We start from the raw sequence: 18,320 nt of genomic DNA on the forward strand, positions 1-18,320 counted from the left end.
GGTATCTCTGCATATCATGACATCCATTCCATACCACATAGTGCTTAAAATATTAGTCGGAATAAATTTTTGGATCTACAAGCATACCAGTTGAATCAATTGTCAAATTTGTGCAAAAACAACGGGCGAAAAATCTTAAAATCAAGCTTGCAAATCATCGGTTTTATTAATCCACGTTTCACGTAGTTCAACCTGGTATGCTGGATTTATTTTTTCAGCCACTTTTTGGTCACATTTTGATCCGTCTGAGTGTTTTAATCGGGCGTTTTCCATTTCCAAATTTGACAAAAAGCTGTATTTTTTTGAGAGTTTTATTTCGTGCTGATCATTCTAGTGCATTTATTTTAATTTTTCAAGCATTTTTGCGTCCGAATTTTATTTGTTTTAAGTTAATTTATTTTTATTTTTTAATCAAAATATTCATAAAATATAAATAGAATTTAAAATATTTTCATTTTTATTTTATTTTATTTATTTGAAATTATTTTTATTTTCTTCATTCTAATTTATTTAAATCACTTTTAAATAATCAAAACTTTTGTTTTTTAAAATTAATTTAGTACTTATTTAGTTTTGATTTTTAGTTAATAAATAATAGGTCAAGAGTATAGTTGGAATTATTTAAAAGATAAAACCCTATATATCTTACTATACATATTAGTTCGTCGATGCATAGAAACCTAGACCATCAAAACACCAACAAGCGGCACTCAAGTTTGAGGATGAGACATTTTCCTTGTTTTTTTTACACCCACCAATCAATGCTCTTCCTCTCACAAAGGATTCTCTCACAATAAAAGAAAACACATAAAGACCGTCCATTTTTTGCTCTTTCCTCTCTCTATCATGTCAAAACCTTTCTTTTATTTTTTCTCTAACAAATTAATCCATATAGTAACAATTACAAACTCCATATATATATATATATATATATATATATATATATAATATATATATATATATATATATATATATATATATATATATATATATATATATATATATATATATATTAAAAAAACAAATATATATATATATATATATATATATATATATTAAAAAAACAAATATATATATATATATATATATATATATATATATATATATATATATATATATATATATATATATATATATATATATATATAAAATGTTAATATTATTTTCACATTTCATTTTATTTTTAGTTATTTCAATTTTGTACTAATACAAATTTATTGTGGATATTGAGTGTTTTGTGTTTAGCTTTTTATTTTTCTATTACTTTAAGTTGATGTAAAAAAATTGCAACACTGCTATAATAGTATTTTGGTTGTTGTTATCTTTCATCGCATTGCGACTTCGGAGTTAAAATCCAATTTAACTTCCGAAAATCACTTGGGTGCATAGATTTTGCTCTGCTTCTTATAGTGTGATTCTTACATGAGTCTACTTTAATTTAGTTTAGAGCTAAATTCAGTTGCTTTCGATTTCGGTTGGTTTCCGGTTCCGTGACTTACTTTTGGGCCTTCGTACAATGAGCTATTTTCTTTTTGCGTGCTTGTATTTACTTGTTTGCATCTCAATTACCTCAAATCACTTCAAACCATTCTCAATTCAATTAATTTCAAACCATTTTCTTAATTAAAATTGGAAGAAAAAGATTACATGGGTGAAAGATCTAGTCGTAGTCTCGAATGCTAGGCCCAAATTGTAAGAGCTTGCAAGTCATAAGTGTTCGTCTTCCCTTCGAAACACTTGTAAATATATTCAAACTTCTTTTCTCAATAAAATTGAAAGAAAAAGATTATGAAATTCTAGTTATCATACTTTCGATGTCACACGGGTTGTTATACATCCAATTCTGCACAGACAAGAATTATGCAGAACTTAAAAGTAAGTGCAGTAAATAACACAAGTAATTGTTTACCCAGTTCAGTCCAACATGACCTACATCTGGGGGCTACCAAGCTAGGGAGGAAATCCACTATCAGTAGTATTAATTCAAAGCTAAACTCACCCGTTTACAACTCCTCACTTAATCCCTACCCAATGCAATTTCAATCTTACTCTAAGATCAGAGTTCCTACTCACTCCCCCTCAATCACCTCAGTGATTACTACCTTTAATCAATATTAAAGACAATTTTGAAGTCACACTTTAAACAACTCTTGATTGTGCTTAACAGCTTTAATCAAGATACACAGCACTCACGCTTAAAAGCTTAGAGTGACACAACACTTACAACTCAATGAACACCCTATGCCAATGCGATCATCTACGTGATAATGGCTTGACTTACAAGATATGTCTAATACAAGACTCACAAAAATTACAGCAGTGAAGTATGATGGACACACTAAATCTTCACGCCTCAAAATCCCCAGTTCTGAATGAAGGAACGTCTTCCTTTTATATTGCAGTACTTGGGCCTTTGCACTTGTATTCTCTTGAATTTAAGGTCACGCGAGTTCCCCTAAATTCCACATCTAGGTTACTAACAAATAGGCTATTTGTTAGGTTCATTAAATGTAGCTTGGTTGTTGATTTCCTGGATTTTCTCTCAGTTGTTGAATCCCTGAAGAATAGCCTGAAAAAAAGCTGAAACAGAAAACTAAACAACCTACAATATAGCATATGCTGTCAGGAATGAATGTCACAACATTCAGCTTGACATCAAGGACCATATGCTAAGTCTGTTTTTCCTGAAAATAGACTGTACAAATTTTGCTGAACTGTACAGGACCAACTGTCCATTCTACAGTAGCAGCTTACAATAATAAATGCCAAAGCATCCAATTTGACATTTACATATTTAGCCTTAAGTCAGTTCTGTTTTACTCTTGAAGAACAGACTAAGAAACATACTGAAGTGTAGTAGAACTCCACTCTGTTTATTGTTCAGTATATGCTGTCAATGATGAATGTCATAACATCCAGTTTGACATTCAGACAGTAGGCTTTATGTCAGGTCTGGTATTTCCTTGATAACCAGACTGGAAATGAATACTGAGCTCTAACAGAACACCAATTGTTCTATTCCTCAATATCTGCTGACAGGGATGAATGTCACCACGTCCACTTTGACATTCAATAAATCCTGTATTAGCTAATCCTGCAGTAAACTCCTCAAGTATGTCATGACATTAGTCAAGACATCAGAGTACAGTTAGATATTCTAACCTACAATGCAGTTACACAAACATGTCATGACATCAGTCAAGACATTAGAATCCAGATAGTGTTTTACCATACAATGCAGCCAATTAAACACCTACAAACTCCCCTTTTGGAAATTTTTTGGCTAAAACACTTTGATCCCCATAACAGAGTTCATAGCAGCGGAAATCACACATCTAGCAGGAAATAGACCTAGCTAATACACTCAGAGTGGCAGCACACTCACACACATGGAAGTTAAATAAAAACTTCATAAAACATCACACATACAGAAGTTAAATAAAAACTTTTAATTGCAACACACATACTGAAGTTAAAAGAAAAACTTCATCACACATCAGCTGCAGGGGAGGGAAGTTAAATAAAAACTTCACACACACACATCAGCATACAAACAGAAGTTAAATAAAAACTTCATCACACATCAGCTGCAGGGGAGGGAAACTTGAATCTGTCATGAAACTGTTTTAACAAAATAATAATCTGTTGTCCTGGGGTATCACTTGTTACTCCCCCTTTTTGTCAAAAATGTTGCCAAAGCAACACTTTAAGTTACAGCTCCACAAATAATAAACAGAATTACACACAAACGACAGAATAAAAAAAGGATTTATTCCTCAGCCTCATCATCAGCCTCCTCCTCAGAACTAGCCTCCTCCTCACCCTCTGAGCTTTGCCTTGCAGCTCCATCTGTATCCTCAGCAGACATCTCCAATTGAAAAATCAGCTTTTCCAAGGTGAGCTTCCTAACCTCCAGCTCTTTGCAGGTCTCTCTGAGCACAGCAATGACAGCAGCCTTATCTGGATGGTTGCCAACATTGGATGTTTCTCCAGATGTCATGGCAATGTCAGGAACATGCTTACCCAGAAACAGTTTGTAACTGAAGGCCAGTGGACTCTCTGTTCTTTGCACAAAGTCATTGTCTGTCAAGATGTTTGGGAATTGGTTCAACACAATGCCACAAATGAGAGACGGAAAGGCTATAGGTCCCTTCACACTGAAACTTCCAGCATGTTTCATGGTCTGATCAAAGATGTAGGTACCATAGTCCACCTTTGCCTTGGTACCAACAGCATAGATGAACTTTCCTAACATCACAGACACAGTTGACTTGTGATTAGTAGGGACCCAGTTTGCAGCTCCAACTTTGTGTAACATGGCATATTTCACACTGAGTTGACTGGCCACCAGCTTCCCTTTAAGAGGCCACTTCCGGACTTGATTTGCAGTGATGACTTGACAGATTCTGTTGTCAGTCACTTCAAGCTCTGGGTGCACTTCATCTGCTCTTCCCAAATACAGATTGATTACTGAGGGGGAAAAGGTCACACACTTGCCACGCACATAGACCTTTCTAAATTCTCGGGACTTTCCATCTGCAAATTCCTCTGACAGATTGACAATGAACTCCTTCACCAAGGTCTCATAACACTTTGGGAGTTGAGTCACAGTCCTCATTAGCCCTGCCTCTTTAATCAGTTCCACAATCTCCTTACATTCCAAGGCATTCTGAGCCAGTTCCCTCTCCAAGGCCAGTCTTTTGTGGTAGACATACTTCCACCTGTTCACACTAGAGGCAAAGTGGAAGGACACATTGTCAATGGGTACCTCTGGAACACTAGCAGCCAACTTGCTAGAGGTTGGCTTCTTCTTGGACAGGGATGTTGTGACATCACATGGAACATCCGAATCAGACTCCACCACAACTGCCTTGGTCTTCATTTTCTTGGGCACCTCTTTGCTCCAAGATTTAGCAGGTCCATGTCCTTTCCTCTTGCGTGCACTCTCTGTCACTGTTTGCTTGGGAGAGGTTGTCTCATCAACTTCCTTGGTTGGGGACCTTTGCACCACTGTCTTTTTCTCTCTCCTAGTCCTGACCCTCTTGGCTATGCTAGGGATAACTAAGGCTAACAGTTCATTATCAGAGAACTCTTCCAGGTTGACTGTGTTAGCTCTAGGGTTGGCATCAACATCTTGAGTGACACTGACCTTCTCACCTCTCACCTTGCTTACATGTTTATCATTCTTAGGACCCTCTTCAGGTAGTCCAGACACATTCTCTCTTAACACAACTGCGGTTTCACGACATGCAATATCATCGGGTATGATAGTGTTCAAGGGAACGGAAACCCCAGGAACATTTTGATCACCGGACAGAATCTTAGTGACAATATAGGCAATGGCATTATGCACATACCTCGATCCTTCCTTGGAAGGGTTGTCCAGAGCGATAGCTGAGGAGATTCTGGAGACCGTATCTTTTGGTCTTCTTGCATGGGAAGACGTTGCAGCGTTGACACCAACTTCCTCCCGGTTAGGGTTTCCAGACTCCGTGCTATGTGAATCGGACACGGTAGTGTAGGAGGTGGTATCGGATTGGTGTGCCATGCTGAATATCTCAGAGGGAAGTTGAACCGTTTCTTTGGAAGAAGGTTTGCACGAATGAGGGTTGAAGCGACGGAATGTGAAACGCTTGATGCAAGAGTAAGGTCTATTAGTTTTTGACCACTCAGAGCTCACTATTTGTTGTTTAATAATTTGACTTACTAAATAGTAGCTAACTAACTTCATTAGTTGCTATAAATTATCAGACGTACGCATTCCCTCTTTGCCCTTACTATTGTCAAACTGAGTAACGTACAATGTCATGACATTCCGGGTGACATTGTACTCAGTCTGCATCAGGTTCCTCCATACTAGGGTTGACCACCTGCTACCAGACGCTAGGTATTTAGTTTCTGCAGACGACAATAATACACACCTCTGTTTATCCCTTGCTGTCATATCATTTGTATGATGACCAATAGGTGCCAATGACTCATAACTTACAATCAGACATTTTCCACAGTCTGTCCTTTTATCTAAAGATAGATATGGGACTCCTCTCATAGTTCCCTTGGAAATGCTCTTCTTCATTCCTTTTACCTGAAGTTGATCAAGTCTTCCATGTCCCAGCTTCCCTTCCTGATCTCCCTTGGCTAAGGGGCACCTGGGAAAGTAGAGTGAGTCTTTAGATTTCCATAGATAGCAATTATCTTTGGATCTGTCTCCTCTCATCACTTCCTGATTGCAACCATTCAACACCACACATCCTCCCTTAGTAAATTCCACCTTGCATCCTTGGTCACATAGCTGGCTTATGCTTATGAGGTTTACAGTCAGTCCTTTTACTAACAATACATCACTCAGTTTTGGAGCTTTAGGACAGTTCAGCTTACCAACACCCTTGACTTCTCCTTTAGTTCCATCACCAAATGTCACAAACTTGGTGGTAGGAGGTTGTAGATTCACCACTAGGTTGCTCATCCCAGTCATATGCCTTGAGCAGCCACTATCAAGGTACCAGTCTTGTCTGATAGGTGCCCTTGGAGATGTGTGAGCAAGGTTAGCAACACATTGTTGATTCTCAGGAGAGGAATGAAGCTTAGATGCCTGCTGCTTAGGATTGACCTGAGGTGTCTGCTTAGCCGCCCATGTTTGTTTCTTAATGGGGACATTATGCTTAGACACCTTCTTCTTAGGCCTACCTTGCGAGGTCTGGTTTGGGTAACCATGCAGCCTATAGCAGAAGGGTTTTATGTGACCGAATCTACCACAGTAATGACATCTCCATCTCTTAAATTTCTTCTTTTGATGATTGCTCATTCTGGTTCTCCGATGTTGAGACATTGAATGTGACTTCTGCTTGAATTTCTGAACTTCAGCCTTAGATTTTTTGAGTTCAGATGAAGAGTTCTTAGTGAGTCCTAAACCAGACATGGATCCTGACTTCTGTCCCACCTTTAGGATTTCTTCCAAGGTGTCAGATCCTTTATTCAACATTTTGATGGATTTGTTCATTTGGTCTAGCTTAGAGGTTAGCAAAGAAATCTCACCATTCAGACCCTCTATGACTTTCAGTTGCTCCTGTTTCTCAGCTTCTAGCTCTTTGATGAGTTTCTTCTGCTTTTCTCCTTGGATACATACTTCTGCACTTTTAACACATAGTTCTTTATATGAGGCAGCAAGTTCATCCAAGGTGAGCTCATCTCCACTTGAGTCATCCTCTGAGGCACAGACACTGGTCAGAGCTGTGACATGTTTAGCAGATTCTCCTTCAGATTCACTCTCAGTGTCTTCTTCTGACCAGGTGGCAGATAGCCCTTTCCTTTGCATCTTGAGAAAGGTAGGGCATTCAGCCTTAATATGACCATATCCTTCACATCCATGGCACTGGATTCCCTTGCCTTGGTTGAACTTTTCTTCAGAAGTTGATCTTTTCCTTATGTCAGACGGGATATTCTTGACATTAGGTATACCCTGTTGATCAACTTTCTTTATGAACTTGTTGAACTGTCTTCCAAGCATGGCTATGGCTTCAGAGATGCTTCCATTTCCTCCACTGTTTCCTTCTTCTGACTTCTCTTCAGTGTTAGATACAAATGCTATGCTTTCGTTCTTCCTGTCAGCATCCTCACATAAGCCCATTACAAAGGTTTGGAGGGAACCAATGAGCTCATCTACCTTCATCTTGCAGATATCTTGAGCCTCTTCTATGGTTGTGACCTTCATAGCAAACCTCTTAGGCAAGGACCTGAGAATCTTTCTTACAAGTTTCTCTTCAGCCATTTTCTCACCTAATCCACCAGAGGTGTTTGCAATTTCAAGAATATTCATGTGAAAGTCATGAATAGTCCCATCCTCTTTCATCCTCGGATTTTCAAACTTGGTGGTCAGCATCTGAAGTTTGGACATCTTTACCTTGGAAGTACCTTCATGAGTTACCTTGAGGGTATCCCAAACTTCCTTAGCTAGCTCACAGTGGTGTACCAACCTGAAGATGTTCTTACTAATTCCATTGAACAATGCATTCAAGGCCTTAGAATTTCCAAGGGCTAATGCCTCTTGTTCCTTGTCCCACTCTTCTTCAAGAATTTGCTCACTGACTCCATCTTCACCTGTCTTTGTTGGATGTTCCCATCCTTTGTTGACAGCTCTCCAGACTTTGCTATCTAGAGACCTTAAGAAGGCTATCATACGAGGCTTCCAGTCATCATAATTAGAGCCATCCAACATGGGTGGTCTATTTGAGTGTCCTATATCCTTGTCCATGGTACTAGAAAGTAACTTCCCTAGATCTCACCCAGAAATTAACAGGCAGGGTGCCTGCTCTGATGCCAATTGAAATTCTAGTTATCAGACTTTCGATGTCACACGGGTTGTTATGACATCCAATTCTGCACAGACAAGAATTATGCAGAACTTAAAAGTAAGTGCAGTAAATAACACAAGTAATTGTTTACCCAGTTCAGTCCAACATGACCTACATCTGGGGGCTACCAAGCCAGGGAGGAAATCCACTATCAGTAGTATTAATTCAAAGCTAAACTCACCCGTTTACAACTCCTCACTTAATCCCTACCCAATGCAATTTCAATCTTACTCTAAGATCAGAGTTCCTACTCACTCCCCCTCAATCACCTCAGTGATTACTACCTTTAATCAATATTAAAGACAATTTTGAAGTCACACTTCAAACAACTCTTGATTGTGCTTAACAACTTTAATCAAGATACACAGCACTCACGCTTAAAAGCTTAGAGTGACACAACACTTACAACTCAATGAACACCCTATGCCAATGCGATCATCTACGTGATAATGGCTTGACTTACAAGATATGTCTAATACAAGACTCACAAAAATTACAGCAGTGAAGTATGATGGACACACTAAATCTTCACGCCTCAAACTCCCCAGTTCTGAATGAAGGAACGTCTTCCTTTTATATTGCAGTACTTGGGCCTTTGCACTTGTATTCTCTTGAATTTAAGGTCACGCGAGTTCCCCTAAATTCCACATCTAGGTTACTAACAAATAGGCTATTTGTTAGGTTCATTAAATGTAGCTTGGTTGTTGATTTCCTGAATTTTCTCTCAGTTGTTGAATCCCTGAAGAATAGCCTGAGAAAAAGCTGAAACAGAAAACTAAACAACCTACAATATAGCATATGCTGTCAGGAATGAATGTCACAACATTCAGCTTGACATCAAGGACCATATGCTAAGTCTGTTTTTCCTGAAAACAGACTGTACAAATTTTGCTGAATTGTATAGGACCAGTTGTCCATTCTACAGTAGCAGCTTACAATAATAAATGCCAAAGCATCCAATTTGACATTTACACATTTAGCCTTAAGTCAGTTCTGTTTTACTCTTGAAGAACAGACTAAGAAACATACTGAAGTGTAGCAGAACTCCACTTTGTTTATTGTTCAGTATATGTTGTCAATGATGAATGTCATAACATCCAGTTTGACATTCAGACAGTAGGCTTTATGCCAGGTCTGGTATTTCCTTGATAACCAGACTGGAAATGAATATTGAGCTCTAACAGAACACCAATTGTTCTATTCCTCAGTATCTGCTGACAGGGATGAATGTCACCACGTCCACTTTGACATTCAATAAATCCTGTATTAGCTAATCCTGCAGTAAACTCCTCAAGTATGTCATGACATTAGTCAAGACATCAGAGTACAGTTAGATATTCTAACCTACAATGCAGTTACACAAACATGTCATGACATCAGTCAAGACATTAGAATCCAGCTAGTGTTTTACCATACAATGCAGCCAATTAAACACCTACAGATTACTTGGGTGAAATGTATAGACGTAGTCCCGAGTATTAGACCCAAGTTGTAAGAGCTTCGAAGTCATAAATACTCGTTTTTCGAGCCAAAAAATACATCCAATCAATCAAACTCTTTTTTCTCGCTGTCGTGCGATTGATCAGAAAAACCTTTTCATAAACGAAAGACATCTTGTCTTAAGATGATGTAAAAAAATGCTTCGTCCATAATTGTTGAGTTGAGATAAGTGACGTTTCTCCGAATGTTGACTTGTAAATCCATTCGATGTGTCGTATACGTCAGTTCCTCTTCTGTTTTGGGTAAATCAATATTTCTCGTCGGTTAATACAATATAGCTTTCGCTAAAATAGACCAACAAACAAACATTTTTCTACCTAGAACTACGTAAGCCTTGAGTTCTCTATTGTACCCGGAGATACGTAGGAGCAGGACTTATAAATCTTGTCAGACCCATTAATGAAAAGCTTAGATTTAGTCCCCTTCTTTGCAAAATGCAAAAACATCCTTGTCTCTTCTGTTCTTTCTTTTCCACCTAATAACTTGAGAAACATAACATTTCAAACTAACACTCATACACAACTATCCTAATGGTTCTCGTTGAGTACAACGGACGTGAATGGTGCTAATACCCTCCCCTTGCGTAATCGATTCCCGAACCCTGATTTGGTTGCGACGACCATAATCATTGTCGTTCTTTCTTGGGTTTTATCGATATTTACCCTTTCCTTTTTAGGAATAAATAAAGTTCAGTGGCGACTCTATTTAGTCCATCATTGTGAGCGTGTGATTGTGCTTCGCTAAGTCGTGTTCTCATTTTTCGAGGTGCGACACCATTGTTGTTAAGTTTGAAGGAAAGGAGAAAATCTAGGTTTGCTTGAAGGTTATTTGAGAAGATGAAAAGTTAGAGTGTTTGGAGATTTCAGAAAGCGTAAAAAATGGAATTGGTATGAGGTGTGTATTTTATAAGCGTTTTGGAAGGAAAGACGGTTCAAATCAACATTAATGGTTGATAAGTTAGTGGGACACGTGTCTTTCCTAGATTATGCATTGAAGAGGTGGTAATTAATGCCTAATCCCATGATCTCCTAGGGTCTAGGAAACATGATGATTAAAAAGATTTGGGTATGGGCTGAAAAGACGTTGTTGGGAAAAGGATGATGACTCTGACATCATAAGACAACTGGGAGAAACTGAATTTTTTTTTGTAACATTGGGACATTAGTGACATGCAAGAATTGTCCAAGGCATCAAAGCATGTTCTCAAAAAAATGTTTTTTTCTTCGATGTGTCGAAAATGACGTTTTTTGGGGGCAATTTGTTAGCTCCTAATTTCGACGCTCATATTTGAATTAAGAAATGGAGTTTCCTATGAAGATGTTTCGACTAGATCAGATATTGGGAGTTCTAGTCGAAGATGCCTTGATGAGAGGGTTAAGATGCTACAAGGACTTAGAAATATTTTTAGTGTTTGAAAACGTGTTCGACGAAAGATTCAAATTCAAATAAGGAAGAGAACTCTTGTTCTTATCTAATTGCTGAAGATACACGTGGAGCATAGTGGATAGTTGCATCCATGCAAAGCGTCATTTGTCTCGATATGGTAGAAAGACCGTTAGAAGCGGTTATTTCGATTAGTATAAATAAAAGGTCTTAGTGCTGAGATCATGTGTGTTCAAAGTGTGTACAAAATCTGTAAAATTTACCAAGTATCCGTGTGTAGAGAAATTGTAAATTGAGAAATGTACGTTTGATTTACACCATTGTCATTTACTTTGAAGTAATTCAATTCATCTTTTATTTTCAAAATATCTCTTTATTTAAAGGATTTATCTTTATTGTCATTCATCTTTGTTTTTACAATATTCTCTTTACTTTAGGCTGTTCGTCCCATTTTTTGAGTATTTTCACGAATTACTATTTTTATAAACACCGTCGAAATGTTTATGTTCATTAGAATTCAATTTAACACATAATTAGCACATGTCCTAGGTTCAATCCGATCGATCTTGTAAGTAACCAAATTTAATAATTTAGAAGATCAGCAGTTGTTTATCAATTTTCAGGATAAACAACTATATAAAAACAAATTAGTTTAACTAGATGTAACCGGGTTCAAATGGTTCAAATTTCCCCAATATAATTATTAATACTTTTTTGCTAGTCATTTAGTTCAACTGTGATTGAAACAATTGAACCATGACTTAAAATTCTCGCTGATTTATTCTCTAGCACAACCTTTAAAACATTGCTTCAAGTACATGATATCAAAAAGGTGAACTCTTTTAATCAAGTTACTAGGAAAAGAGCACTCAAACGTTTCTATGAGAAGTATGAACATACGTTAACAAGAAGCATATAATTAGAGGGAAAAAAATGAAAGAGAACTAAGAGTTTGGACCACTTATATTTTAGAGAAAGATATCAAAGAAGTTGGTGTGGCTTTTGCAATTTCTGAGATTGAGATTTATGACAGAGTAATTGAGGTTTGTCAAATTTATATAAATATTTTTTTGAGATTTATGCAGTTTTGAAAACCCTCTTTTCAATTTTTAAGATTGGGGTTTCTGAGAGAATAGTTATGGTTTGTGATATTTCTAAAAGTCCTATTTGAGGTTTATGTGATTATGAAAGTCCTCTTTTGCGAGTGAGGCATTGATAGAAAAAATTGAGAAATTAGGTATTTGCTTAGAGAGATTCTGCTTTTTATTTGTTTGATTTGAAATTTATTCGAAATTTAATGATTTTGTTGTTTTCGAATAAAAATCACCCATAAGATCTAATTATATTCTATTTTATAAATAATTTCTTTTTATAATTTAGTTTAGTTTTTTTATTTTTCTAAATAAGTTAATTTCTTTTTATGAGTAACTTTTTTTAATTTGTTCTTTATAAATAAATGATTTTATTAGTTAATATATAAAAAATGACATGTAAGATAGGAGGTTGAAACCCATGCCACTCAAAATGTGTCACTTACTCTAAAAAAAAATAGATATACATCATCATATATTTTACTAAAAAAATGAAAGATGGATCAAAACGGTTTAAAAATAAAATAGGGAAATTGATTTCATAAGATAAAAATAGGAGGACAAAATCTATAATTTATCTTATTTTTTAATTAAGATGATTTTTTCTTAATATATTATAGTACCAAAAGCACTAAATTATGAATTTTATGATAGGATTTAATTATAATAAAACAACAATATTAATTTAAATATAAAAAGAATATAGTAACAACGGTTAAATATATTATATTTCATCTAAATATCAGTTTTATTATTGAAATTTCTATTTGTGTTTTGATATTTTGATATTTAAATTACAAATGTATTTTTACTTTTTAAATATTACCAATTTTTTAAGATTTCAAAATATTGTTAATTTAGTAACTTAATCATTTAATTTTTCTAATAGTTTAATCTTAAATTTGAAGCTATAAGTATATTAGTAAAAATTAAAGATTAAATAATTAACCTATTAAACTAATGAAAATTTAAAATTTTATCAATAATATGCCATACAAAAATAAATTAGAAATTCAATGTAAAAATGTGTTAAAAAAAGAGCAGGGTTAAACTTAATAATAAGAAATTAAATAAATTAAAAGTTGATTTTTTTTTTCAAATTGATTAAAAAATATTTGTATATTTAAAGAAGTCTAAAATATATTTAATCTAAAATATAAAATTAAAATATTTATGCAAGATAGTTCATTATTTGCCTAAATAAAATAATTAAATATGTCAATAGAGGAGATTAGTTTCAATTTTTTATTGAATAATCTGTGAATAATTTTAAATTTTAGTAAACAAAATGAAAATGACAAGTATCTTTTTTTTTAAATGACTATGAAAATATATAATAACGGAATATATCATGTGATTCTATATTTCAACGCTTTTGGTAATATAATATATTATACCATTATCTGTTTAATAATTATGTAAGGAAAAATTGATATGATTTATTAATATATATATAATATATATATATATATATATATATATATATTATATATATATATATATATATATATTATATATATATATATATATATATATATTTATTCAAAACTTTAAACAAATGAGATTTAAAGTTGATAACATTCATCGTCTCATTTTCATGATATTAAATTATATAGAAATTTTAAATTTTGAAACAATTTTATTCATAAATATATATATACACAAGAAATAATCACAACATTATTTGTCATGCCTAGGAAAAGAAAAGAAGCAGAAAACAATGTTTTGAATACTTTAACAAAAGGTCACGATAATTTGTGTACTAAGAGTATATATTAAGAACTCAAAAAAAAAAAAATTGGGTTGAAAAAAATAAAAAATAAATTGTATCCTTTTGGAAAATCAACCCATAATTTCTAAGACTAAATTTGTCCATTTAATTTTGAAGTTAACCTTTATGTTAGCATTACTCTTTAATTTAAAACTTTATATTCTATGAGGGGTTAGAATAGAGTTTCTTTTTCAGTACTAATAGTTTTTATAAATAATTTTACTCATTAAAATTGTTAGTTTTAACCTATGTCATTAATAAAATTTTAATTTATACCATAAACTTTTAATATTTTATTTTTAACGATAAGTTTCTCATAAACGCAGAAGGGAAAAAATATATTTTTGAAAAAAAAGAGAAAAAAATATACGAGATGGTGTATAGTTGATTCCGGATAAATAAAAAAATAAAAAATGAGTGCTATTTATTTTCTAATTTAATTGCACGTAAATGAAGTTAATTATTTGGTTAGAGTAGGAGTGGTATTTGTTCATAGTTTTGAATATAATTATTAACCATGATTTAACACTCTATGCTAACCACATTAATTAGTAAATCTGTTTATCGTGAAAGCAAAAACAAAGAAGTTTAATTTTTTAAGACCAACAAGTAAAATTTCTTGCATTATTGAGACTAAGGTGTGATATATAGATATAGCAAAAATAATGGCAATTGTTACTATTTTACCGTATCTCTTTTATACTATTAAAATCAAATAAAAAATAAAATTCACCTATCAAAATATTCATTTATATATGAATGGGTTCTCAATAAGCCCAAATATATTATTTATTAAGATATAAAGTCGACTTGCACAAATAATTACTTATTCCATTCATAGCATTTAAATGTACCAAAAAAACATGGTCCCTCTTTGTTTATAACCCATTTGCAACCATCGCAACTGTCTCTGGAGTCTTTGTATATATCAAACCAATGAAATGCACCTTTCCATTGAAAGGAGCAGAAGAATAATGTACTTCCAAAAATATTATTTTTGAAATTAAATTCAAAAGTCTTATCGTGATGAAGAAGTTGAACTCCAAGATCATCATCTTTAGATTTGCAATGAACAGTTAAATCCAACTTACCTCTCAATTCATTTTGAAAAGACATATTTTGCAATGATAATAACATCAACACAAATACCAATAGACATTTTTTTTGTGAAAAGAGTCATTATAGTGTTAACTAATCTTTTTCTTAAAATGAGACTACTTTTGCTATTACGAAAGTTACACTTATTTATAGAAGGCCTTTAGAAAAGAATATAGACATAAAATCAAATTTAGTATTTATCAATACATTTGCCTAATTTATCTAATTTTGATTGACTAAAATATTGATTAAAGATATAAAAGAAAAGAATCATTGAATTAAAATTTTCATTTGACTGAATAGGACAAAAATATTTTATTTATTTTGATTTAAATCATTTTAAAAAAAGGTGTAGTTTTGAAATACAATATTAAATAAAATATTTCTTTTAAACTTGTTGTTTTATCTCTAAGAATCATTTTGTACTTATCAATAATTTAGTTAGTGTAAAAAGTAATTAAATAATGTCTTTGCAATTTTTTAAAATATTTAATTTAGTCCTTCATTGATTTTCCTATTTAAGTATATTTTAGATACTTATCCTTATTGACGTGGAAAATAAAAGTTATATCAAAATATAATATAATTATATCAAAACCATACAAAAGTTAATTTAGGATTATTATATGATTAACACAAAGTATGGAAATTGAAAGTGTTTCGAACAAGGTTGTCAATATGAGACACATGCTTCAAAGGTGTAGTTTGGTTTTATATCCTTGTGGTTAATACCAAAAAATTGCCACACGCGTTCCAGCGACGTGAATCAACACGTCGCTATTTTTGACTAGTGAAGTGATTTTCACCTTTGCCACGTGATAATCATGTGGCAGGGGGGAGTTTTTCTTGTAGTGTAGATTGGTTTATAGGTTGATGTTTGTTCATAGTTGTCATGTTTTCTTTTTAACTTTTTTTATCTTCTTACGTGGGAGAGCATCATTGCAAAACCGTGTGCATTTGGTTATGCCATTAACCTGCAAGGTTATATAGAAATTTTGATATTTATTCATGGTTATACATATATGAGGTTGATGGAAATGTAAAAGTATAAAAGTGAGGGTTGAACTTAGAGAAAAATAGACAACATTATGTAAATAAAGAGACAACATCAATATCAATTTGTCTACCAATTTTGTGAAAGTAAAATACTTTAATAAAATACTTAATACAATTTAATAAAATAGAAGAATACTATAAAATACTTAATACAGTTTAATAAAATAGAAAAGTACAATAGTAAAATACTTAATACAAGTTTAGAATGAAAAATATCCTTATAAAATATTACATTATTTAAATAAAATATTTAAATAAAAATATTGAATCTGATTCATCGTCATCGCTGAAGAACAAATATTATATATCTTGGAGAAGAAAAAATGTTGACGATCCTCGTTTCATTGATCTTGAGTAAGAACAAAAGTTGGATGTAAAATATTATCTATGTCTTTTAGATTCATTTGTTTCTTATATAAAATAAAAAAAGATGTTAGATAAATAAAATAAATATTCAGTTATATGATTATTTAATATCATAAATCTTGAACCCAACTAATTTTATGCTCTTGCAATCCATCATAGAGAAATTTTCTCAAATAAAATAAATATTTTTTTAAAATTTCAAAGTTTTCATGTCAAATATTCAAAATGCTTTTATAATAAGGATTTTAGGTTTCATGCGGATCACTAATGACACTGATACTCATTAAATGGACGACAAATATTTGTTTAAGGACGGTTAAGAAACTCAATAAACACGCTTATATTTTCCTTTGGTTCTTACTCAAATATGAGGTAAAATGTGTTTCTTTTTAGATAAAAAATACAATAAAATATATTTCATCCCAAGCGTCACATTCCTCTCAATTTCAGTAAAATGACTAAGGGAAACATTTTTTTAAAAAATTAAATTGTTTACACAAAATATTAAAATAAATTATTTAAACAAATCCAGATTTTGACTCGGTACTTGCAATCCATCATACGAAGATTTTATTATCTTGAGCAAATATTTTCATGTCAAATGCTTTCATACGAAAGAGAACAAAATGATTTGTTTAGGAATAAATTTCTCAATATTATCAACCGAGGAAAACAATAAATTTCTCAATGTTTTCTTTGATTGACAACATACGAAGGTTATTCAAAAAATACAACAACAACACTATTATATTGAGATAGATTACAAGAGCATAAAAAATGTTTTATTCAAGATAGAAGAACATTGAAGATTTTTTTTTGTCTTATAATTAATCCCAAATAATAATGTGTACGGAGCGACTACATATAAGTTAGGTTTAGGGTAAAATCCGATTAAAAAATGTTTTTATAGTAAAATCTGATAATCTAATCTCTCGATTATTAAATATAACCGAAGAAATGGATCATTAATTAAAAATAAAGACACAACTTTTAAAGAAACAAAAACGTAAGTTGTTATTGTTGAAAAGAAACAAAAACCTAAGTTGTTATTGTTGGGATTCCTGAATTATTTTTCCCTTCGATTATACTTAGAAACCAAGGGAATATGTGGTATTTAATTTATAAAAACATGTCACGCCTTGGAATTTTACCTCAGTTTTTGGTTGGGTAAGTTGAAAGATTGTCGTGAAATGTATTATTTGTAGTAGTGAGACTTGATATAAAGATGGCAGCAAGATTCAAATTCTTCACTTTGTGCAATCCGGTAGAATATAAAGCATGGTTAGCCAATTTATGGATGGAATCCGGACCGGAGCCGAGGAAGTGATAATCAAATCCAACTCGCAGTTAGTCGCATCTCAAGTTTTAGGTGAATATTAAGTTAAAGATAAAATCATGCAATAGTCCTTGGAAAATGTGAAAATAATTATGGAGACATTGAGAATGAGAATGAGAAAATCTACCATATTTTTAGGGAGTTAAATGTCAAAGAAGACATTTTCTACACCTTTATTATGTTTTCTATTTTTTTAAAATCCTAGTCCATTTTTATTTAAGGAAGATATTTGACTTGATAGGATCAACTCAAGTTTTTCTTTTCCTTAAGTAAACTTAGGGTATCACGTAATTATTTCTTTTTTAAGGGAGATACACCTCACATGTTTCTCTTGAATTTACAAGCCTAGTTATTTCTATCTTTAATGA

This window comes from Lathyrus oleraceus, chromosome 5 (assembly GCF_024323335.1).
Source record: "Lathyrus oleraceus cultivar Zhongwan6 chromosome 5, CAAS_Psat_ZW6_1.0, whole genome shotgun sequence".
Taxonomy (NCBI): Eukaryota; Viridiplantae; Streptophyta; class Magnoliopsida; order Fabales; family Fabaceae; genus Lathyrus; species Lathyrus oleraceus.